This window comes from Bidens hawaiensis, unplaced genomic scaffold, assembly GCF_021521415.1.
Source record: "Bidens hawaiensis isolate Kalapana, Puna unplaced genomic scaffold, B.hawaiensis_p1.1 tig00000636_1, whole genome shotgun sequence".
In the NCBI taxonomy this organism is placed as follows: domain Eukaryota; kingdom Viridiplantae; phylum Streptophyta; class Magnoliopsida; order Asterales; family Asteraceae; genus Bidens; species Bidens hawaiensis.
This window is the reverse complement of record NW_027491038.1, coordinates 4,916,358-4,935,073: the sequence shown is the minus strand read 5'-3', so window position 1 is coordinate 4,935,073 and position 18,716 is coordinate 4,916,358. Positions and strand designations below refer to the sequence as shown.

Here is an 18,716-nt window from a genome sequence, read left to right as displayed (position 1 = left end):
ACTTTGATTTGTAATTACCAAATTGATTAACTTTTTTTGTTTCTGGTTATAAATTTAGGTTATAAAATTGATTTATTTTCTTTTGACCTCAACATAGTAGCTACATATTGTAGATATCACCCATTCATTATAATATACATTAACTTTTTGGTTTAATACTTAATAACGTTCCATGGTTTGTTTATATTTTTTCATGTGGTTAAGGTGCATGGTTTTGTTTTGGACGGAAGTTTTCAAGGTCATCCTGTTCAAGTCATGTTAATATCTAATGGTTTAATGTGTTTGATAAGACAATGAATTGTTTGTTTCTATTAGGTTATTATGTAGACAATGGTTTTGTGTACTTCTTTTTGTGGATGTTTTTGAATGTTTATATATCGTTATATGTTATTATATTTTGAACTAGTTTGAGGCCCGTGTATTACACGGGTAATTGTTGAATTTAAACTTTGACCATTAAGTGATATACAATCAACAAATTGATTATATATTATTAATACAATTACAGTTAAATTAAAATTACAGAAATTAAATAACTAAGATTACATAAATATGTTATAAATAGGTAAAAACTTCATTTTACACTACATTTGTGATTGTATTAGCAGGTATACATTATTTATCAAAAATCAAGATCTTTATTTCATGTCTACATGTAACTCTTAATAAAGTAACATGATGCTAGCATATGAGGTTGAGGAATAGGCCTTGCCTGATTTTTTCATATTCAGTTTGCTAATAGAGATAGTACACAATAATAAAATGCTAATTCTGATCATTCAAGTAAACACTTAATTTGTGGTATAGTGAATGGTCAAAAGTAAGTTTCATTAATCTCTCAAAGAGATAGAAAAAGGTACATAATAACACTTAATTTGTGGAGAATTGACAAAACTTATTAACTTCAAGGAACTCAAGCTGCATGTTAAAAATTTAGTATAAGTTACAAAGTTGCATATTATATGGATTAAAATGGTTAAGGATTCTGTATAAGCATTGTCGAATGTCCAAATTAAGTGTTATACAAGACATAGACTGTGGTAGCCGGCCTTAATAAGGACCTCACTAGCTTTTGGATATTTGTTTGCACAACTTATAGTGACATATGGTAAGTGCTAACTTTCTGTTGTTGAAAAATTAAATGTATTTTTATGGGCATGAAATTCTTATTATTCAAAAAGCATAACAATGCTGAAGCTGAAGTAAGTACATGATACCCATGCCTAACTCATTATACTTATACTGTTTTGCTAACTAGAATAATATGAAGAAACAATTACCTATTTGAATTTTCTTGCACCTGAATTGGAAGACCAAATTCTTGGAAAAAAGAACTTGAATATCCGATGGGAGCATCTGTTGAGGCATACAACAATTTGGTGGACTTATTAGTAACACACAGTAAAGATGGTTCATAGCCCACGAGCCGATAGATATGGTAAATCAGGAAGATGGATTTTGTTGCCACTCTTTTCATCTAATATTTTATATATTATATGATATATCTTTGTATCAGTTTTAGATAAGTGGCTAATCTCATATATGTATTCACATTTACAAACGTGGGGTTGGACTCAGATTCAAATGTGTCTTAGGCTATGTATTTTTAGTTGTATATCTTATTGTTTAAATATGAATTTATGGATTATGGCTCTTTGTTAGAGTTGTCAAGATTTGAAGAATTGAAAATTCTAATATGTTTAACCTTTTTAGCAGGAACTAAAAAATGAGGAACGAAGCTAGAGCATGCTCAAGCTGTAGAAGACAATGGATTTATGTTAAATAATTAGCATCTGCAGCTGCTACTGAAGTTAAGAATATAACTGGTGAGGTAACCATACTTTGAGTACAAAACACAACTTGAAAAGGAGTTAGCGGCCACCCCGTCCAAAACCGGAGGGAAACGATGACTTTTGATTTTGACGAGATTGAAGATAGTTGCACACAATGAAACAAACGGAAGCAGCTATTGAGGCTGCATCGGTTGAAAAAAACATATAGAAAACAGTACAAGGAAGGCAATAGGAGTCTAAGAAAAAAGAAATGGTCTTGAAAAACAATTTGGTTACTTTTTGCGTCTAATATTGTTATCGATTGTAACTAAGTGTATATCCACCATCATTAATCCAAAAACCTCTTTAACGCCTCCACGGCAACGCGCGGGTCACAAACCTTGTTATGATTATATAACAACAAATAATGATTTTTGGATGCAGAATCATTATTACAGATATTAGGAAAACCTTAACACCATCGACAACTATAAGATTTTACCTTTCCCATGCAAAAGATTAAAAAAAATTGTCGTTTTGATGCCATAGGATTCTCACTGTCAAATGTCAATTGCTAATCAATCATGACTAATGTGGATGTTAGTCATAAAATATTAGACTATTTTATGGGTACGCAGAGCATTATTTTATAAAACCACCCGAAACTATTTTGATCAGAACTTGTTTTGATTCTAACCAAACTGAACCTTTTTTTTATCCTCAAATTTTTTCTGTTCTGATCCAAATCCGGCATGACAACCCTCTCGTTTTGGAATGTATACTTCTCATAGATTGCAATGTCTTAAGAATTGATGATATCACATGTACTTGAATAACTTCCATGTGTTTGAATAACAAGATCAATAGAAACCTGGTTTTATGGAGCACAAGAAGTCGGTAACATGTTTTGCACTTTTGGAACGAAAAAAATGCCTCTTGAGTGGATCTGCAAATAAACAAACAGGGTAAATCAAGATTTTGTGTCATTGTGTTGGTTGAATCATGGATGTGTAATGTGTTGTTTATATGTTTTCTTAACTGCAGCTTTGGTAAATGTTTGAAAGGAAAATCGAATGTATTGAAGTAATAACAACCAAAGACTTCATTCAAAGTCTGGAAACTTTTGGTGAAATGATTTTTGCAGTTACACATAGCCAGAAAATGAAGGTACTTGACAGGGGTGTAAGCACAGGCACTTGAAAATAACCTATTATGTGATTTGAATAATTAGAATCAGATAATGTTTGTAATTATTTTCATTGTTTGAAATTGCAATAATCAGACAATCAAAGCAGCCGGGTAGTGTTTGGTTCGTTTATTTAATTAATGAACAAACATGGACACATGTCTTGTTCGTTCATTTTTGTTTGTGAACATTCGTTTGGTTGTGTTCATTAGTTTTATTGACTTTTCTTCTTCGTCTATGGTCGTAAACAGTCCATTTCTACTGTTAACAAACGAACATGAACACATTCAATTTCTTAACGAACGAACACGGACAAGAAAAATCCGTTCAATTAATCGATCGTTTGTTTTTGGTTAAAGATAAACAAATGAACATGAACATATCATGTTCTCGTTTCGCTTACAAGCCCTACTAAATGAGAATATAAGACTTTCAAATTATTTCAAAAGAAAGGGTAGTTAGGTAACTTTATGCAGGTATTTGATTCATCTCGAAAGGTGAAGGATGTTTGCAAGAACAAGCATGTGAAATGCATAAGGGCTAGCCAAGGGAAAGTTTACATAGGGTGTATGGACTCAAGCATGTCTTTCTTTATTTTATTTTTTAAAATTCAAAGAAATCATCACACGTAAAATATTTATTAAATTTATGAATATATGTTACAGGAGTTTTACTGGAAACAACCGACAACAAGAAATCAAATGTCCGTTTAAGAGTTGGAGAATGCAAAACAAGCCAATCAGTTCAATCTCACTTTATAAAGACTGGTTATATAGTCGCAAGTACCTGCATATATAGATGGATCAAGAATTAAGGTTTAGATGAGAATAACATTATTAATTAATTAATTAATCAATTATTATTATAGGCATGCTACTAATTAAGTGATTAATGCAGGATTTGAGAAGATAACACAAGGCTCAAGTGTCTATAGTACCAGAAAAAGGAGCAAATGTTGTAGCAATGAGTGTAGTTGAAGACTTCATATACTTAAACACCAATTGTTCATCAAGCAACCTAGAGGTGCGTGATTTAACCGCTTTAGATAATTATGATAACTTGTTTATAATGCATTTATAAATAGCAGATTTGGTTAAGAGGGACACAACATAGAGTTGGAAGGTTATCAGCAGGCAGCAAGATAACAAGCATGCTTACAGCCAATGACATGATTTTATGTGGTACTGAATCCGGGCTAATTAAGGTAATATTTTCTTTTAGTTAAGGTCATTAAATGAATATGTTGTATTTGATAGTTAAAAAGGTGAGGTAAAATGTGAATAGTTGCATATAGCATTGAATAATGTGTTCTTACATTTCTCTATTTTCCATGATTAACAGGGCTGGATTCCTCTTTAATCCTTGGATTAAGCTATTGAATTTATTACTATGCTATACTATGATCGCGTACACATTATGGTGTATATATATATAAAAGGAAAACCGGGCTGCACATAATGTACATGAGTTGCATACGTCGTATATCTCAACACGTACAATTCATCTCCATTTCCAAATTTTCTTTCACACGATAAGAAACGAGGCAATGATGATGTCTTCTGAACGGATAATATATTATTTTATGTGTCTTCTGAATTCTCGGTCTTTTACTATTTGTAGTTGAGTTTATATAGTGGATTACTAATCCCATCCTTGTTCCTCATTCTGCGTTCTCATCCCCGCCAAGAAATAAGTTTACATGTTATTCACTTATCGTTCTTAACATGGATCCCTATTTTGAAGCAAACTTAAGACAACAAAAATATTAGACATGTCCGCGAACAAGCTCAGATAAACTTTTATGATTTACAATTAAATTTACTAATTATAGCATTGACTCAGTACTAAAATATTGAGAGGATATAATACCAAAATAATGTCACGTGTGTGGAGTAAGGAATAAGTTGTCTACGATTATAACTTGAATGTGTGGGTGGGTGGGTCTATGAAGTGAGGGTGGCGGAATGGATGCAAAAGAATAAGATTATAGTCAAAAGATTAAATTAGATCAAAAGTTAAGATTAACTATTAACATTTTGTGGTAATAGTAAACTTCTTATGAGGATTGGAAAAAGATGGCTTGATGAAACATTCAATGGATGATACACTTACAATCACCTGATTTTTTTTCCTTTAGTTGAGGCTTGTGGTTTGAATTTTGCTAATACTGGTTTTCTGTCATAACCTTTTAAAGGTCACATGAATTACGTGATTTCGTTCGTTAGCAAAGCGTTGACGATATAGATATAGATATAGATAGATGAATGGGTGAGGGAGGTGATGATGAAGGGTTGACAACGGATGAGGGTGAAGACTATGATGTTTCAAAAGCACCTAAGTGGTTTAACAAACAATCTTGAATACAACTAATAAATTCAAAAGCACCTAAGTTGTGGAAAAAGCCAAGTGTAAATGTGTTTTTTCCATAGATTCGGACAAATATATTTATATTATTCTCTAATTAGTATAAATTAATATAAGTACTATTTGAGATTTTGTGTTCTATGATGTAAGGTCTTTACAACGAATCAAATTATGATCAAATCAAAGCTAAGATGAATGAGAAATTGAGGCCCACATTAAGTGTGTATAAGTTCTCATATTTGAGTCGAAGATGAGAACTTGTACAAACTTAATGTGGGAATTTATCCCACAACAGAAAAGAGATTGTGGCTTATATATGGGAGGGCTCCGATTTTATAATTATGAAAAGGCCACACTCAAGTGGGTTCCCAAAGTTACACACTCTAACTCCTCGCGAACTCTTGTTTAGCAACATCGTCTTCGTGTTGATTTTAGTTAACTTAACAGACAAGTTTGAAATTGAAACTGTAACAATTTCTATATACTAAGGACTCCTTATTAGAATTTTTAGAAAGATGCAACAAAAGAAAACATAGAGCATACACTAAGGTTTCTTACTCTCAACATCTTTTCTTTCTGCAACTTCTACGAATGCGTTCGGGTGTTGGCTCAATTCTGATCATAGTAGCAACTACTTTGGTTGTTGTATCCTGGAAACAAACGAGTTCTACTAGGAGACTCGAAATTTGTTTTAAGGGCCCTATGTCAAACATAATCCTTAGCTAGTTTTTATTATTATTATTATTATTATTATTATTATTATTATTATTATTATTATTATTATTATTATTATTTGTCTTACATTTTAATTGTATTTTTGTTGTGTATTTCTTTATTTAGTTGTATTTGTACTTGTAATTTACTGCTTTCCTTTCGTTTCTGTATTGAATATATAATAAAATTGTTTTTGTGTTTATCGTATATACGAACGGTTCCTACAAGTAATAGTATAATTAAGCTAGAATTATATATAGACAGATGTGATATGACAGTGGCTGGGGGATGGATGAGCATGATTGTTATCCATTGATGGCGTTGATGATGATGTTTAGGAAGAGGTTAAAATGTCTAATAATAATAATACAAACCAATAATTATAATAATAATCCTATACATTTCCACTTCTACTTATAACTTGTTGGATTCATTACTACAAATAATGATGCACTAAGATTGAAAAGTAAGATAACAATTGAACAACAGTTTTTCAACGATGTACTGTTAGATGTGCATGGTTCGGTTTAATTCAGTTTTGAGTTAAATCCGAATCAAATATCAAAACTTTGGTTTTTGATTTTTTTAAGGTTCTCGTTATGGGTTTTTTTTTTCGGTTTTTCCATAGTTTGAAACTTTTGGGGAAAAAAAAATAGTTTGGCCCAAAATAATGAATTTATTTCTCATTTCTTTTGCTAATTAATAACTAACGGATTATTATACAATTGAAAAAAAATATATATATGAGTTACATATTTATTAAATTCTTATAAATTATTTAGAATAGAAATAAAAAATAAAAATCCAAGAAACTCGATACGGTTTTGTTTTGGTTTTTATTACATATAAGACCAAAACTGAGCCGTAAGATCGGGTCTTGTTTCGGTTTGAAATTTTGGGCTTGATGCACACCCCGGGGGCTGTGGTGTCCGTGGTGATCGATGTGATGGTTATGGTGTGGCTGTCATCAGTGGTGATCCAGAAATTTTAGTCAGTGAGTGTCAAAAAAGGTTAAACTAAAATGGGTATGGTCAAACTAACACGGGTCAACCTAAGATGGGTCGGGTAAAAAAGTTACATTAAATAAACTATATATGTATAGAAATTTAAGCCAAAAAAATTCATTAAACATAACGAACAAAATAAATATTATAATTGAACTTTACGTGATTTTGTCTTTTAAAAACGGTCAATTATAGCCTCCTTCATAACACCCGCAGGTGCATTTTTTCATTATTTAAATAGTGTAGAATTATTAATCATTAAAAAATGATACCCTTAATAAATTCATAGTTCGGTCTAGTTATTATAATAGTCATATTAGGCTCTAAATTAGCTAGAATGTTATTGTTCCTTAGATGACAACAAAAAAATTTCATGCCTTTTGAATTTCAAGAAACACGTGAACAGTGAAATCAAAATAAAAAATGTAAACAATTGATGAGCATATCTTATATTTCAAAATAAAACAAAAATCCGAAATGATAATAAAAAAAACTTGAACGACATATATCTGATCAGGCGTGAAAACATTTTCATCTCTCACTCCCGTATAACTTGCATATTCTAAACTTTCAATTTATGATGTTGTTAGACAATTAAGCAATTTGGGCTTAATAGTTAATTTTCAAAACAAAATAAAGTTTAGAATTTGTAAAGCTGAGTTCAAAATGTTGGGTTTGGGCATTGAAAATAGTAATGATAGAGCACATGGGTTGTTGTGCTTAATGTATTAAAATTTTATAACATAAATTTGTGATTTGAGTGAGTGTCTACGCTCCCCTGACCCAACACTGAATCTGTCGTTGGCTGTCATGGTACTGAACTTGAAAATGGTGGAGGGGGGGGGGGGGGTATAGAAGCATTTTGGAATGTAGACATTCATGCTAGCATACACTAACGAAGTTAGACCGGGTGTAGTGGTCACGTTGTTGGCCACGTTATGTTGAAAACGCGTGGGGTACACCGCCCCCCCTGCGTTATGTGAACTTGATTTTGGGCTGCGTTTTATACAAAACGCGCATGGTGGCACACATATCAAAAAAATAGCCGTTGGGGTGGGTTGGAGCCGTTGGAAATTTAAAAAAAAATTATATTAATTATATTTATACTATATAAACAAACCAAACTCATTTTTTTAACACACTCCTTCCACTTCTATACCAATTTATATCTTTTACACAAAAATTTCTACCAAAATGTTTCCAAACAACAACCAAAATATTCTCGGTTTCGGCCAATATGTCCGTCAAGGCAACCAAAATCCACAACCGAACCAATCTACCGCCCCGACGCCAACCGTACCCGTCCCACAAATGTATGACCCGCAAATGGGCGCGTACATTGCACTTCTACAAAGCTCTATGCCAAATGCGGTGCCCGGTTTCCAAAACCCAATGACAAACATTTTTGCGGGTTCGGGTTCCCAACCCGCCCCGGAGACCCAACCCGATGACAAACATTTTTGCGGGTTCGGGTAGCCAATCGACGAGCGAAAATTTTAGAAAAATATAAATGAGTTTTAGATTTATTAGTATTATTTATGTTTTTTATTTTAATTTGATGTATTTTTTTTAATGTAGTTTAATGTATTTTTTATTTGGAAGTTTAATGTAATTTTTAATTTTATGTTAATTTATTTAAATGATTTAGTATTTAAAAAAACAAAAAAAATTAATAATGACTGGGCGCCACGTGACGCATAACCCTTGGTAGTGGAGAGTTATGACTACAGCCTGTTTTTATACAAAACCATAACTCTGACTGGGCGTCACATGATACATAACCCCTAGTAGTGAAGCTTTATGACTACACATGGTTTTATTCTTTTCAGAGTTTTACTTAACAAAAAATTGTTGCAGGAAAATATGTAATGTATATATAATGATAAATGATAAATAGCATGTTTATTTTATACCACATTTTTATTTTAATGATATATAAGAGTTTACTAGTAACCGAATTTGACTTGGACAAAATTACAATCTAATTTGGACCAGAGAGGAAAAAACGAACTAGCTAGATCCATGCCCACATTATCCAGGACGTGTATGCTATAATCCTATCACGCCATTCAACTTAATTGTCTACTTGACTTTCCGTTATCATTTTTACTAAAAAATAATCATTATTTTTTTATGTATTTAACCCAAAAAGATATAATGACATCTAGTGATCCGTCCGTTGGTTAAGTCGTATAATAACACCTTACTTTCCAAAATATCAAACTTTTTTTTATTACACTTGTGCGCGTCACACTTTTGGATTTTGTTATGTTGACTAAAGAATTAGAAAAAATATATATAAAATATCCTTCCTTTTACCTGATGGTTTTATTATTTTATTTCACGCGATGGGCTATGTTATATTTTTACACTTTTTACACAACGGCATACCATTGCTTAAGTTGAAAACCATGATCAAACCATTTTCCGTTGTACTTGTGTAGTTGTGTTTGATTTTATGATTTCGAAGTTTCATTTATTCATCTGTATGTTTAAGATTTATGGTGAAATTTGAATTGTATTAATTTGACATTGGTTTTCTTGGGAGGAACGGTGAAGGCGAAGAAATAGATAATAGAAATCGATAGCATCCAAAATCTGTTGTTTCATTGTTATTTTCGGTGCTTGATGTTACGGTTTCTAGGGTTTAAAGCTGACAATCAAAACCTGGAATTGCTTGATGGTTATAGTATTTAGTAATTAGTTTGATGTTGTCTAAAAGTAGGAGTTGTGTATAAGACAAATTGGTGTGCTGTATGTATGTATGTGATGATATATCTTGATTAGGCTTAGTGCGAGGCCCGGATACAATTTAGTCCGATGTGCGCCAACTCTCCCTTCTAAGATCATTTTCATTGACAATTCAATGAAAGGTTGGGTTGCCACATGACATTAAAATTAATAAAAAATTATTTTTTTTATAGTTTATTCTCACAAACTAGTTCATCAAAACAAACTAGTTTGCAAACCATTTTTATGTCATGTGTCATGCAATTTGTGACACCCGGTAATTTCCCAATCCTATAAACTAAGTAATCAACCTAATAATTAGGTGATTGTAAATATTAAGCGCGCTATGTTAGAATCAGCGCGGGCATTTGTTATATGCGCCGTGCGCGAGCGCGCCATGTTAGTCAGCGCGGGCATGTTATGTGCGCCCTGCGCGAGCGCACCATGTTAAGAACCTGCGTGGGCATATGTTATATGCGCCATGCGCGAGTGTATTGGTTTTATGTATCCATAATGTTGTCTATTGGGTTGACCGTCTCGCATGATGCTAAGGCAGGTGCATCCCAAATCGTTTATGCGCGTGCGGAAGGGGAACTAACCTCCCCGCATGGCGGGAACGTTGAGAGTTAGTTTGTCTGAAGCTCCAAGATGGAATTGACTTCAACATAACTGATCACTATGTTGAAATACCAAGACCACCTGGAGAATCTACAAATGAGACTCAATGTCCCTGACTGCGAGAAGGTTACGTACCAACCCGCAGCAAAGAAATGTCCTTCACGCAGAAAGCTATGCGCACAAAGTGATACGCGCAGAACACAGTCTATTCTCCAGATGTAAGGAGATTACTCCCGCCCAAAAGGAAACAGTAGCGTGTCTCAGAAATTTTTCCACTTTTTACTGTACACTGACAAAAGTACCTGAAAAAGCACACTGTAACATGAAAAGTCAACTGTCAGCCACCCTACTCCCACCAACCACAGACCTGCATGTCCTGTCCAAATCAAATCAAAATCTTTTATCCACTACTCCACTTTTAAATAAATAATAATAATTTCCATACTTTATCATCATTACACCTAGATATGAAAAGATTACAATCCCCTAAAGCAAGGGATTGTGTTCCCTTGAGTTTGCCTATAAATATGTAACCTAAATTATCACCCAAAACACACTTCAAACTTCTCTCTTAAGAACTGCAAACTTGCACTAATCATCTCCCAAGCATCCGTTGTTTTCATTTCCGATCCTGTTACTAGGTAAGCCGAGATTATAACCTTGAGATCTACTTTCCAACCCTTGTATTCTCCTATTTCTTGATCTTAATATATATACTTCTTGTTATTTAATCATATTCTAGACTTTCAATTCCGAGGCCAACACCAAGAAAACCCGAATCTCGATTAATCCCTTAACAAGAACCACAGGTGAGTCTCAAAGCCCCTATTTTCACTGTTTTCACTGTTTTTAAACTGTTTTCGGGGCGAGGGACACGTACTTAAATAATGTTTTATCATTGTATACTTACAAGCTATGCAAGCGATTATGTGTTTAAATTATGTTTCATGATGAGCAATGCGAACGGTTATCTATGGTTTTTGATGTATGTGCGCTAGAATTCGAGTAAGTGATCACTTTACCATTGGAACTCTAAGGGTAGGGACTGCTGGTTTGATTCACCCACTCGTAGGGGTCGCACCTCTTTGCATGGACGAGTGCCTAGTATGGTCATGGGGCAGTACTATGGGATTGAGCCCGCTCGTAGGGGTCGCACCTCTTTGCATGGACGAGCGCCTTGTTTTCCGGCACAACGTCCGCGCGTAACCCGCGGGACGGAATTATTGATTAGCTCGTAGGGGCAGCGCCTCTTTGCATAGACGAGCACGGTTTTTCAGAAATGTCCACGCGTAACCCGCGGGACGGCATTACATTATTTAGCTCGTAGTGGCAGCGCCACTTTGCATGGACGAGCACGTTTTCCAGACACGTTCGCGCGTAACCCGCGGGACGGTATTACTTATTTCGCTCGTAGTGGCAGCGCCACTTACACAGACGAGCACGGTTCCCAGAAACGTTCGCGCGTAGCCCGCGGAACGATTTAATCAGAATATGTTATCAGAACTATGTTTTACTAAGCACGCGTTTTAATGATGCTATCAGAATTATGTTTCAGAATGATTTTTATCAAGACTATGATGCAATACGATTTATCAAGTTACTAAAACTTGTGAACTCACTCAGTTTATACTGATTCAAATGTTTTACGTGTCTTTCAGGAGATAACTAGGTAGCGCATGGAGTCACACTTAGAGCACCTCACGCTGAACGTCTAAAACTAGCTTTTTGGAAGATTTTAGTTCTATCCCTTCGATGCGCGTGGTTGTTCCCGCCGCGCAAGGGGATATGGCGTGGAAATCTTCAACAGTTTTTATACTTGGATGTTTTTATGTAATTTTTAAACAATGTAATGTATTTGTATTAAACATTTCATGCGCAATGAAAATCTTACTTTGAATGTTTGAAATGACCCGTGCTTAATTATCAATCCCCACTCGCGTGCGCCCGGCTGTTTCCGCCGTTCAGGGCCGGGTGTTACAGATTGGTATCAGAGCGCTGGTTATAGCGAACTAGGAAAAGAAGTTTTAACCTAGACTATAACCGTTGGGGAATCGCATGAAATATTTTTCAAAGAAAATATTTTCAAAAGAAACTATACACACACTTAGGAACACGGGTCACACAGTGTCTAGTGAATAATGATAAGAACATTATGTGCTCTGAGTACATGCGCTAAGTTTGATATATTTTCACTCTTTTAAAGCGAGAATGCCTCCAACTAGAGCCAAGGGAATTACCATGACACCCGAGGAACTCGCAGAAATAATCGCGCAAGCGATCGCAACACATGAGGCCAGCAAGGCCGAATCTAGTCAGGGTCGTCAGGAGAACGAGACCCCAGAACCCGAATCAGGAGCTTTGGACAAAGGATGCTCCTACAAGACATTTATAACCTGTAAGCCTTGGCCATTCAAGGGTACCGAAGGGGCCATTGGGCTCTACAACTGGATTGACAAGATGGAGACAGTTCTCTCCATTAGCGGATGTAGTGAGAACCAGAAGGTCCTTTACGCGACCTGCATGTTCCAAGAAGCAGCTTCGTCTTGGTGGAAGCTTCAAGTGAAGACTTTGGGGCGAGAAGTTGCTCTTCACAAGACCTGGGAGGAACTGAAGGAAATGTTGATGAGAAAGTTCTGCTCTAGCGCAGAAATTCAGAGTCTGCAACAGGAATTCTGGAACCACACCATGGTAGGAACGGATATCGACGCCTACAACAACCGGTTCAACGAGCTTTGCCAGTTGGTGCCAGACATGGCAAACACGGAGGAAAAGAAGATCGAGAGGTATATCTTTGGGTTACCTCCTGTTGTTAGGGTTCCGCTCAACGCCGCAGCACCTCCAACCTTTGATGAGGCGGTAGCGCGGGCCATCACCTTTACAAGGGATACGGTCCGTGCGGGTATGTTGACTACGCGCGGAATCGAGCAGCGAACCTCTGATCCCAAGAGGAAGTGGAACTCTCACCACCGAGGGTCCGACTCCAAGCAGCCACCGTTCAAGAAGCAAGAAAGCGCAAGGACTTATGCGATTCAGGCCGCGGAGCCACCGCGAAAAGGATACAGCGGGCCTCGCCCATGGTGCAACAAATGCAAGTATCACCACGAGGGTGAATGCGCAAGAATCGAATGCGCCAAATGTGGCAGACCAGGGCACAAGACGATGAATTGCCGTATCAGAGAAGCTGGAGCGAGCGACAACTGCTACGCATGCGGGAAGCCAGGGCATTTTAGTCGGGATTGCCCGCAAAAGGGAAACCAAGCTCGCGGGAGAGCTTTTGTGATCGGCGCGGGCGAAGCTAAAGAAGAGCCGAATGTGGTAACCGGTACGTTTTTGCTTAACGGCCATTTTGCATCTGTCTTATTTGATACTGGCGCTGACCTAAGTTTTATATCCGCCGAGTTTAAAGACTCCCTAGGCCTAGCAACCAGTAGGCTAGACACACCTTATACTATAGAACTAGCCAATGGTAGGCAGTTATGCGCGAACGAAAGAACTGAACAATGTGTAATAGTCATGGGAGGTCACGGGTTCAATATTAACTTGTTGCCAATAGACTTGGGAAGTTTTGACATTGTAATAGGTATGGATTGGTTAGTCGAGAACCACGCGGAAGTTATTTGTCATGAGAAGCAGGTTCGGGTCCCACTGTTGAACGGAGAAACCTTGGTGATTCAAGGGGAAAGAAGGGGAGTTGCGACGAAACTGATTTCGTGCCTAAAGGCGCGCAAGTGCCTAAGGAAAGGGTGCTACGCCTTCCTGGCGCATGTAGTAGAGAAGAAAGGAGATGAGCGAAGAATTGAAGACTCCAGAAGTTTTTCCTGAAGATTTGCCCGGATTACCGCCGCCGCGACAAGTCGAGTTTCGTATTGATTTAGTCCCAGGAGCTGCGCCGGTAGCTCGAGCGCCTTATCGACTAGCTCCATCTGAGATGCAAGAGCTATCCAATCAGTTACAGGAACTATTGGATAAGGGTTTCATACGCCCAAGCTTTTCACCTTGGGGAGCTCCAGTACTGTTTGTTAAGAAGAAGGATGGTTCGTTCAGAATGTGTATTGACTATAGGGAACTGAACAAGCTGACAGTCAAGAATCGGTACCCCTTACCGAGGATTGACGACTTATTTGACCAGTTGCAGGGATCCAGTTATTATTCGAAGATAGATCTACGGTCCGGATACCACCAACTTAGGGTCCATGAGGAAGATGTGCCGAAAACAGCCTTCCGAACTAGATACGGCCATTATGAGTTCTTAGTGATGCCTTTCGGGCTAACTAATGCGCCGGCTGTATTCATGGATCTGATGAACCGCGTGTGCAAACCATACTTGGACAAGTTTGTGATTGTATTTATAGATGATATTCTGATTTACTCTCGAACCAAGGCCGAGCATGAGCAACACCTGAGATTGATTTTGGAATTGTTGAGGAAAGAGAAGTTGTATGCGAAGTTTTCCAAGTGTGAGTTTTGGCTTAGAGAAGTTCACTTTCTCGGTCACGTTGTAAACGAGAAAGGAATACACGTTGATCCTTCCAAAGTCAAGGCCATCGAAAACTGGGAAGCGCCAAAAACCCCAACTGAGGTGAGGCAATTCCTAGGACTAGCTGGCTACTATCGACGCTTCATTGAGAACTTCTCCAAGATAGCTCTACCTCTGACCGCGCTAACTCAGAAAGACAAGAAGTTTGTTTGGGGCGAAAATCAGGAAGCAGCGTTTCAAACGTTGAAACAGAAGTTATGTAGTGCACCAATTTTGTCTCTGCCCAAGGGGACGGATGACATCGTCGTTTACTGCGACGCTTCACACCAGGGACTCGGATGTGTCCTTATGCAGCGAGACAAAGTCATAGCGTATGCCTCGCGCCAACTCAGGACCAATGAAAAGAACTACACAACGCATGATCTGGAACTTGGAGCGGTTGTCTTCGCGCTAAAGATTTGGCGCCATTACCTCTATGGTACAAAGTGTATAATCTTTACGGATCACAAGAGCCTTCAACATATATTTGATCAAAAGGATTTAAACATGAGGCAACGAAGATGGGTTGAATTGTTGAATGATTATGATTGTGAAATAAAGTACCACCCTGGAAAGGCGAATGTGGTAGCAGACGCGCTAAGTAGGAAGGAGCGAATAAAAACACTACGAGTCAAGGCTCTAAGGTTGACCATTCGCGCAGATCTCTCTACCCGCATCCGAGACGCTCAGCAAGAAGCCTTGAAACCAGATTTTGTTAAAAACGAATCCCTTGGGGGTATGATTAAGAGCTTGGAACTTAAAGAGAACGGCAATCTATATTTCGCTAACAGCTTATGGGTCCCTCTCAAGGGAGGATTGCGCGAGCAAGTATTAAACGAAGCTCACAAGACGCGGTATTCCGTACATCCTGGCGCAGACAAGATGTACCAAGATGTTAAAGCGCTGTATTGGTGGCCCAATCTTAAAGGCGCCATCGCGACGTATGTCAGTAAGTGCCTGACGTGTTCGAAGGTAAAGGCTGAATACCAGAAACCATCAGGGTTGCTTCAACAGCCAGAAATTCCCATGTGGAAGTGGGAACAAATCTCTATGGACTTCATCACCAAACTGCCAAGGACACATGGGGGTTACGACACAATCTGGGTTATTGTAGATCGGCTAACTAAGTCAGCGCACTTCCTGCCGATCAAGGAAACCGATAAGATGGAAAAGTTAGCCCGATTGTATATTCGAGAAGTAGTTTCAAAACATGGAGTCCCAGTGTCCATCATTTCTGATAGAGATAGTCGGTTCACCTCAAGGTTTTGGAGATCGTTACAAGGGGCTTTAGGTACTCGTCTTGACATGAGTACGGCATATCATCCCCAAACGGATGGACAAAGCGAGCGAACAATCCAGACATTGGAAGATATGCTGCGCGCGTGCGCAATCGATTTCGGAGGTAGCTGGGATACTCATCTCCCATTGGTTGAATTTTCTTACAACAACAGTTATCACACAAGCCTCAAGGCTGCGCCGTTTGAAGCTCTGTATGGGCGCAAGTGTAGATCCCCACTGTGCTGGGCTGAAGTGGGTGACAAGCAAATGACTGGTCCAGAATTGATCCAAGAAACAACAGACAAGATTTTTCAGATAAGGGATCGCCTTAAGACAGCGCGTGACAGACAGAAGAGCTACGCAGATGTGCGAAGGAAACCGTTGGAGTTTCAAGTAGGGGATAAAGTACTTTTGAAAGTCTCTCCATGGAAAGGAGTCCCCCGTTTCGGCAAGCGAGGAAAGTTAAATCCGCGCTACATTGGACCATTTGAGATCCTGGAAAGGATCGGTCCGGTTGCTTATAAACTCCGTTTACCCGCCGAACTCAGTGGAGTTCATGATACGTTTTATGTGTCCAACCTCAAAAAGTGTTTATCTGACGAAACGTTGATTTTACCGTTGGAAGAGATTCACATCGACAAACAACTGCACTTCGTAGAAGAACCTATAGCAGTGACCGATAGGAAAGAACAAAAGTTACGCAGAAGCAAAATCAAGTTAGTAAAGGTTCAATGGAACTCAAGGCGTGGGCCTGAATTCACTTGGGAAAGAGAAGATCAAATGCGCCAGAAATACCCACACCTCTTTCAGAACATGGCTTCTGCCAGCGACGTCTCCTAAATTTCGGGACGAAATTCTCTTAACAGGGGGAGAATGTGACACCCGGTAATTTCCCAATCCTATAAACTAAGTAATCAACCTAATAATTAGGTGATTGTAAATATTAAGCGCGCTATGTTAGAATCAGCGCGGGCATTTGTTATATGCGCCGTGCGCGAGCGCGCCATGTTAGTCAGCGCGGGCATGTTATGTGCGCCCTGCGCGAGCGCACCATGTTAAGAACCTGCGTGGGCATATGTTATATGCGCCATGCGCGAGTGTATTGGTTTTATGTATCCATAATGTTGTCTATTGGGTTGACCGTCTCGCATGATGCTAAGGCAGGTGCATCCCAAATCGTTTATGCGCGTGCGGAAGGGGAACTAACCTCCCCGCATGGCGGGAACGTTGAGAGTTAGTTTGTCTGAAGCTCCAAGATGGAATTGACTTCAACATAACTGATCACTATGTTGAAATACCAAGACCACCTGGAGAATCTACAAATGAGACTCAATGTCCCTGACTGCGAGAAGGTTACGTACCAACCCGCAGCAAAGAAATGTCCTTCACGCAGAAAGCTATGCGCACAAAGTGATACGCGCAGAACACAGTCTATTCTCCAGATGTAAGGAGATTACTCCCGCCCAAAAGGAAACAGTAGCGTGTCTTAGAAATTTTTCCACTTTTTGCTGTACACTGACAAAAGTACCTGAAAAAGCACACTGTAACATGAAAAGTCAACTGTCAGCCACCCTACTCCCACCAACCACAGACCTGCATGTCCTGTCCAAATCAAATCAAAATCTTTTATCCACTACTCCACTTTTAAATAAATAATAATAATTTCCATACTTTATCATCATTACACCTAGATATGAAAAGATTACAATCCCCTAAAGCAAGGGATTGTGTTCCCTTGAGTTTGCCTATAAATATGTAACCTAAATTATCACCCAAAACACACTTCAAACTTCTCTCTTAAGAACTGCAAACTTGCACTAATCATCTCCCAAGCATCCGTTGTTTTCATTTCCGATCCTGTTACTAGGTAAGCCGAGATTATAACCTTGAGATCTACTTTCCAACCCTTGTATTCTCCTATTTCTTGATCTTAATATATATACTTCTTGTTATTTAATCATATTCTAGACTTTCAATTCCGAGGCCAACACCAAGAAAACCCGAATCTCGATTAATCCCTTAACAAGAACCACAGGTGAGTCTCACAGCCCCTATTTTCACTGTTTTTAAACTGTTTTCGGGGCGAGGGACACGTACTTAAATAATGTTTTATCATGGTATACTTACAAGCTATGCAAGCGATTATGTGTTTAAATTATGTTTCATGATGAGCAATGCGAACGGTTATCTATGGTTTTCGATGTATGTGCGCTAGAATTCGAGTAAGTGATCACTTTACCATTGGAACTCTAAGGGTAGGGACTGCTGGTTTGATCCACCCACTCGTAGGGGTCGCACCTCTTTGCATGGACGAGTGCCTAGTATGGTCATGGGGCAGTACTATGGGATTGAGCCCGCTCGTAGGGGTCGCACCTCTTTGCATGGACGAGCGCCTTGTTTTCCGGCACAACGTCCGCGCGTAACCCGAGGGACGGAATTATTGATTAGCTCGTAGGGGCAGCGCCTCTTTGCATAGACGAGCACAGTTTTTAAGAAATGTCCACGCGTAACCCGCGGGACGGCATTACATTATT

At 38.2% G+C, this 18,716-nt stretch overlaps 1 long non-coding RNA gene across 2 annotated transcripts; it reads left to right on the top strand.

Moving 5' to 3' along the window:
* Positions 1-3,669: 3,669 nt before the first annotated feature.
* LOC143529459 (uncharacterized) lies at positions 3,670-4,387 on the top strand. 2 transcript variants are annotated; one of them, XR_013134662.1, is made up of 4 exons: positions 3,670-3,773; positions 3,856-3,981; positions 4,046-4,162; positions 4,300-4,387. It is a non-coding gene; the product is annotated as an uncharacterized LOC143529459 (long non-coding RNA). The 2 variants fall into 2 exon arrangements; XR_013134661.1 differs by lacking the exon at positions 3,670-3,773 and having other exon boundaries at positions 3,849-3,981.
* The last annotated feature ends 14,329 nt before the right edge of the window (positions 4,388-18,716 follow it).